Source organism: Arachis ipaensis, chromosome B3 (assembly GCF_059453495.1).
Source record: "Arachis ipaensis isolate K30076 ecotype BB chromosome B3, ASM5945349v1, whole genome shotgun sequence".
NCBI lineage: Eukaryota > Viridiplantae > Streptophyta > Magnoliopsida > Fabales > Fabaceae > Arachis > Arachis ipaensis.
This window is the reverse complement of record NC_142438.1, coordinates 55291862-55299229: the sequence shown is the minus strand read 5'-3', so window position 1 is coordinate 55299229 and position 7368 is coordinate 55291862. Positions and strand designations below refer to the sequence as shown.

The window sequence follows — 7368 nt, the reverse complement described above, 5'->3', positions numbered from 1 at the left end:
TGGCGAGTAACTTAAAGAGCAAGAAATGTAAATTGCAAGAATCTTAAATTGCAAGAAAAGTAAAATTGCATTAAATGTAAAGGGGAGTGGGTGCTGGAAATTAAAAGAAAGCAGTAGATCAAGTAACTGGAAAGTTAAATTGCAAGAAGAATAAAAGGAATTAGGATTTGGGATGCACAATTAAACAAGGAAATATGCAGAGCAATAAATCCGAGGAAGTAGTAAAATGCAATAGATCTCAACAGAGAAGGAAAATTGCTTAAAGAAGCAAAACAGAAATATAACTCAATTGCAAAATTTAAATGAGAGGTTGAAGATCTCAGGGGTTGGAAGAGACTAGAAAACAAGTCTAGATCTCAAATCCTTCCTTGATCCAAATTCAGAATTCAATTGCAAGAAAAGTAAAGATCAAGCAGTAGAAGAAAGGAATTCAAATATTGATTTCTCAAAAAGTGCAGTAAATAAAACAGAGAGATCTCAGGGTGAGATTGAAACAGAATTTCTTCAATTCTCAACCCAAGATTCAAAACAAAAATGAAAACTAAGAGAGGAAACTCTCAAATCCTAATGCTCCCTAGTGCTCTCTGATGGAGCTCCTCTTCTAAAATGAAAATGATGCCTTTTTATAGGCTTTTACAAACATGACAAATGAAAATGAAATTGAAAAGCAAATTACAAAGAAAATGAAATCACTTCATTATATATGGTTGGAAAGCTCTGAATGTCAGCTTTCTAACCCAATTGGAATCACTTCAATTGGACATCTACAACTCAAGTTATGATCATTTGAAGAGGGCAGAGTCGCTGGCTTTGGTGTGCAGCGTTTGAGGTAAAGTTTGCCTCAAACGTGATCGAAAACGCCAGATTTTGGAGGCTCAAACGCATTGTCCACCCAATACTATTATACATTGTTGGAAAGCCCTGAATGTCTACTTTCCAATGCCGTTGGAAGCGCATCATTTGGAGCTCTACAGCTCGAGTTATACTCCGTCGAAGGTGCAGAGGTCAGTTGGCCTCACTGCAGGTTGCCACCATGTTCGTTTATGTACATTGTGGGGCAGTTTTCTCTCTCAATTTTATTGTCCATCATGCAGTTCCATATATGCTTGGAAAGCTCTCGATTCCTACTTTCCATTGCTTTTTGAATCACCTCATTTGGAGCTCTGTAGCTCAAGTTATTCTTGTTGGAAGTATACCCCTTTAGGCTGTGAGGCGCCAACGTTTGCCAAAAAGCTTGAGGCAAACGTTGGCACAAGCTTTTCTCCTCCAGGGTATTGTTGTGTGGCGCCAACATTTGCCAAAAAGCTTGAGGCAAACGTTGGCGCAAGCTTTTGCTCCATCCAGGGTGTTTTCAACTCTTCCAAAAGTTTGAGCTAAAGTTTGAGGTAAACTTTGGCTCAAGCTTTTTGTCCTCTCTTGCTCTTTGTTTTGAGCCACGCTTTTCTTCTTTTGGGCCATTGGTGCACGAAATTGTGATCTCCAGGCTCAAACAAATCCTGATAATGGCTCCAAAGCTTGGTGCTCTGATCTTAATTCATAATTGTCACAACTTCGATACAACTAACCAGCAAGTGCACTGGGTCGTCCAAGTAATACCTTACGTGAGTAAGGGTCGAATCCCACGGAGATTGTTGGTATGAAGCAAGCTATGGTCACCTTGTAAATCTCAGTCAGGCAGATATAAAGTGATAATGGTGTTTTCGAATATTATATAATAAAATAGGGATAGAAATACTTATGTAATTCATTGGTAGGAATTTCAGATAAGCGAATGGAGATGCTTTTCGTTCCTCTGAACCTCTGCTTTCCTGCTATCTTCATCCAATCAGTCTTACTCCTTTCCATGGCTGGCTTTATGCAAGGGCATCACCGTTGTCAGTGGCTACATCCCCTCCTCTCAGTGAATAATATGCTCACGCACCCTGTCACGGCACGGCTATTCATCTGTCGGTTCTCGATCATGCTGGAATAGGATTCACCCTCCTTTTGCGTCTGTCACTAACGCCCAGCACTCGCGAGTTTGAAGCTCGTCACAGTCATTCAATCATTGAATCCTACTCAGAATACCACAGACAAGGTTTAGACCTTCCGGATTCTCTTGAATGCCGCCATCATTCTAGCTTACGCCACGAAGATTCCGGTTAAGAGATCTAAGAGATATTCATTCTAGCTTATTTCATGTAGAACGGAAGTGTTTGTCAGGCACGTGTTCATAGGGGAGATGGTGATGAGCGTCACACATAATCATCACCTTCATCACGTTCTTGGGTGCGAATGGATATCTTAGAAGCGAAATAAGATGAATTGAATAGAAAACAGTAGTACTTGCATTAATCTTTGAGGAACAGCAGAGCTCCATACCTTAATCTATGGAGTGTAGAAACTCTACCGTTAAAAATACATAAGTGAAGGTCCAGGCATGGCCGAGATGGCCAGCCCCCTAAAACATGATCAAAGGATCATAAGGTAATCCAAAGATCCAAAGATGCCTAATACAATAGTAAGAGGTCCTATTTATAATAAACTAGCTACTAGGGTTTACATGAGTAAGTATTTGATGTATAAATCCACTTCCGGGGCCCACTTGGTGTGTGTTTGGGCTGAGCCTAAGTGTTGCACGTGCAGAGGCCATTTGTGGAGTTGAACGCCAGTATTTGTGCCAGTTTGGGCGTTCAACTCTGGTTTTGGATCCTTTTCTGGCGCTGGACGCCAGATTTGGGCAGAAGGCTGGCGTTGAACGCCAGTTTATGTCATCAATTCTTGGCCAAAGTATGAACTATTATATATTGCTGGAAAGCCCTGGATGTCTACTTTCCAACGCAATTGGAAGCGCGCCATTTCGAGTTCTGCAGCTCCAGAAAATCCACTTTGAGTGCAGGGAGGTCAGAATCCAACAACATCAGCAGTCCTTTTTCAACCTCTGAATCTGATTTCTGCTCAAGTCCCTCAATTTCAGCCAGAAAATACCTAAAATCACAGAAAAACACACAAACTCATAGTAAAGTCCAGAAATGTGAATTTAACATAAAAACTTATGAAAACATCCCTAAAAGTAACTAGATCCTACTAAAAACATACTAAAAACAATGTCAAAAAGCGTATAAATTATCCGCTCATCACAACACCAAACTTAAATTGTTGCTTGTCCCCAAGCAACTGAAAATCAAATAGGATAAAAAGAAGAGGATATACTATAAATTCCAAACCATCAATGAAATAGAGCTTCAATCATATGAGCGGGACTTATAGCTTTTTGCCTCTTGAATAGTTTTGGCATCTCACTTTATCCATTGAGGTTCAGAATGATTGGCATCTATAAGAACTTCAGATTTCGAATAGTGTTATTGACTCTCCTAGTTCAGTATGATGATTCTTGAACACAGCTTCTTTATGAGTCTTGGCCGTGGCCCTAAGCACTTTGTTTTCCAGTGTTACCGCCGGATACATAAATGCCACAGACACATAATTGGGTGAACCTTTTCAGATTGTGACTCAGCTTTGCTAAAGTCCCCAATTAGAGGTGTCCAGGGTTCTTAAGCACACTCTTTGTTTTTGCTTTGGACCTTGACTTTAACCGCTCAGTCTCAAGTTTTCACTTGACACCTACACGCCACAAGCACATGGTTAGGGACAGCTTGGTTTAGCCGCTTAGACCAGGATTTTATTCCTTTAGGCCCTCCTATCCACTAATGCTCAAAGCCTTGGGATCCTTTTTATTTGCCCTTGCCTTTTGGTTTTAAGGGTTATTGGATTTTTCTGCTTGCTTTTTCTTTTTCTTTCTATTTTTTTTTCTATTTTTTCGCCCCCCTTTTTTTTTTCTGCAAGCTTTGTTCTTTGCTGCTTTTTCTTGCTTCAAGAATCATTTTTATGATTTTTCAGATTATCAAATAACATGTCTCCTAGTCATCATTCTTTCAAGAGCCAACATATTTAACATTCTTAAACAACAACTTCAAAAGACATATGCACTGTTCAAGCATACATTCAGAAAACAAGAAGCATTGTCACCACATCAATATAATTAAGCTAAGTTCAAGGATAAATTCGAAACTCATGTACTTCTTGTTCTTTTGAATTAAAACATTTTTCTTTTAAGAGAGGTGATGGATTCATAGGACATTCATATCTTTAAGACAAAGTTACTATCTACTAATGATCATGTAATAAAGACACAAACATTGATAAGCACATAATATAGAAAACGAAAAACAGAGAAAACAAGAACAAGGAATGACTCCACCTTAGTGATGGTGGCGTTTCCTTCTTGAGGAACCAATGATGTCCTTGAGCTCTTCTATGTCTCTTCCTTGTCTTTGTTGCTCCTCCTTCATTGCTTTTAGATATTCTCTGATTTCATGAAGGATGATGGAGTGCTCTTGATGTTCCACCCTTAGTTGCTTCCAATAATTGTGTGGAAGAAAATGTATCCCCTGAGGTATCTCAGGGATCTCTTGATTTGCAGTCAAATGTTCTACCACTGAGCTATAGACCCTTGATGGAAGCTTTTGTCTTCCCTTTCCTCTTTCTAGAGGCTTCTCTGGCCTTAGGTGCCATCAATGGTTATGGAAAAAAAACAAAAAAGCTATGCTTTTTACCACACCAAACTTAGAATGTTGCTCGCCCTCGAGCAAAAGAAGAAAGAATAGAAGAATAAGAAGAAGATATGGAGGAGATGGATGGGAGTGTGTATTCGGCCATATGGGTGGGATTGGGTGGGAGAGAGATGTTGATGAATTTTGAAGGTAGTGGGTGTATGGTTGTGAGTGGTAAATGGAAAACAGAAGGGATGATCATGAATGGAAAGAGAGATGATGAGGTAGGTGGGGATCCTGTGGGGTCCACAGATCCTGAGATGATCCTGTGGGGTCCACAGATCCTGAGGTGTCAAGGCATTTACATCCCTGCACCAATTTAGGCATGTAAAATGCCCTTGCACACAACTCTGGGCGTTCAGCGCCAGGTTGGTGCCCATTTTGGGCGTTCAACGCCCCTTTGCTGCCATTTCTGGCGTTGAACGCCAGAACTATGCTTGTTCTGGGCGTTCAACGCCAGGATGCTCCCATTCTGGGCGTTCAGCGCCAGAACTATGCTCTATTCTGGCGTTTGAACGCCAGACAGATGCTCCTCCAGGGTGTGATTTTTTTCTGCTGTTTTTGATTCCGTTTTCAATTTTTCTATTTATTTTGTGACTCCACATGATCATGAACCTAAGAAAACATGAAAAACAATAAAAATAAGAATTAGATAAACATTGGGTTGCCTCCCAACAAGCGCTTCTTTAATGTCAATAGCTTGACAGTGGGCTCTCATGGAACCTCACAGATGTGCAGAGCTTTGTTGAGACTCTCCAACACCAAACTTAGAGTTTGGATATGGGAGTTCAACACCAAACTTAGAGTTTGGTTGTGGCCTCCCAACACCAAACTTAGAGTTTGACTGTGGGGGCTCTGGTTGACTCTGCTTGGAGAGAAGCTTTTGCTGCTTCCTCTCCATGGTTGCAGAGGGAGATCCTTGAGTTTTGAATACAAGGGAGTTCTCATTCCATTGAAGGAATATTTCACCTCTGTCAACATCAATCACAGCTCTTGCTGTGTCCAGGAAAGGTCTTCCTAGGATGATGGATTCATCCTCTTCCTTTCCAGTATCCAGGACTATGAAATCAGTAGGTATGTAAAGGCCCTCAACCTTTACTAATACATCTTTTACTTGTCCATAAGCCTGTTTTCTTGAGCTGTCTGCCATCTCTAGTGAGATTTTAGCAGCTTGCATCCCATAGATTCCCAGTTTCTCTATTACAGAGAGGGGCATGAGGTTTATCCCTGAACCAAGGTCACACAGAGCCTTAAAGATCATGGTGCCTATGGTGCAGGGTATTATGAACTTTCCAGGAACCTGTCTCTTCTGAGGCAATGTCAGTTGATCCAGATCACTTAGTTCATTGATAAACAAGGGAGGTTCAACTTCCCAAGTATCAATGCCAAATAATTTGGCATTTAGCTTCATGATTGCACCAAGAAACTTGGCAGCTTGCTCTTCAGTAACATCCTCATTCTCTTCAGAAGAGGAATACTCATCAGAGCTCATGAAGGGCATAAGGAGGTTCAATGGAATCTCTATGGTCTCTAGATGAGCCTCAGAGTCCTTTGATTCCCCAGAGGGAAGCTCCTTATTGATCACTGGACGTCCCAGGAGGTCTTCCTCCTTGGGATTCACGTCCTCTCCTCTCCTCACAGGTTCGGCCATGGCGCTTATGTCAATGGCCTTGCACTCTCCTTTTGGGTTCACTTCTGTATTGCTTGGGAGAGTACTAGGAGGGATTTCAGTGATCCTTTTACTCAGCTGGCCCACTTGTGCTTCCAGATTTCTAATGGAAGACCTTGTTTCATTCATAAAACTTACAGTGGCCTTAGATAGATCAGAGACTAGATTTGCTAAATTAGAAGCATTTTGTTCAGAGTTCTCTGTCTGTTGCTGAGTTGATGATGGAAAAGGCTTGCTATTGCTAAACCTGTTTCTTCCACCATTATTAAAGCCTTGTTGGGGCTTTTGATCCTTCCATGAGAAATTTGGATGATTTCTCCATGTTGAGTTATAGGTGTTTCCATAAGGTTCACCTAAGTAATTTACCTCTGCTATTGCAGGGTTCTCAGGATCATAGGCTTCTTCTTCAGAAGATGCCTCTTGAGTACTGTTGGATGCAGCTTGCATTCCATGCAGACTCTGAGAGATCATATTGACTTGCTGAGTCAATATTTTATTCTGAGCCAATATGGCATTCAGAGTATCAACTTCAAGAACTCCCTTCTTCATAGGCGTCCCATTACTCACAGGATTCCTTTCAAAAGTGTACATGAACTGGTTATTAGCAACCATGTCAATGAGTTCTTGAGCTTCTGCAGGCGTTTTCTTTAGGTGAATGGATCCACCTGCAGAAGTGTCCAGTGACATCTTTGATAGCTCAGATAAACCATCATAGAATATATCCAGGATGGTCCATTCTGAAAGCATGTCAGAAGGACACTTTTTGGTCAACTGTTTGTATCTTTCCCAAGCTTCATAGAGGGATTCACCTTCTTTCTGTCTGAAGGTTTGAACATCAGCTCTAAGCTTGCTCAGCTTTTGAGGAGGAAATTACTTGGCTAAGAAAGCCGTGACCAGCTTATCCCAAGAGTTCAGGCTGTCTTTGGGTTGAGAATCCAACCATAATTTAGCTCTGTCTCTTACAGCAAAGGGGAAAAGCATGAGCCTGTAGACTTCAGGATCTACTCCATTAGTCTTAACAGTATCACATATCTGCAAGAATTCAGTTAAGAACTGAAAAGGATCTTCAGATGGAAGTCCATGAAACTTGCAGTTCTACTGCATCAG

General features: G+C 41.1%; 1 non-coding gene across 1 annotated transcript; it reads left to right on the top strand.

Annotated features, from left to right (window-relative positions):
• Positions 1 to 7002: 7002 nt before the first annotated feature.
• On the top strand, positions 7003 to 7110 carry LOC148570696 (small nucleolar RNA R71). Its single transcript, XR_015908118.1, has one exon. It is a non-coding gene; the product is annotated as a small nucleolar RNA R71 (small nucleolar RNA).
• Positions 7111 to 7368: the final 258 nt, after the last annotated feature.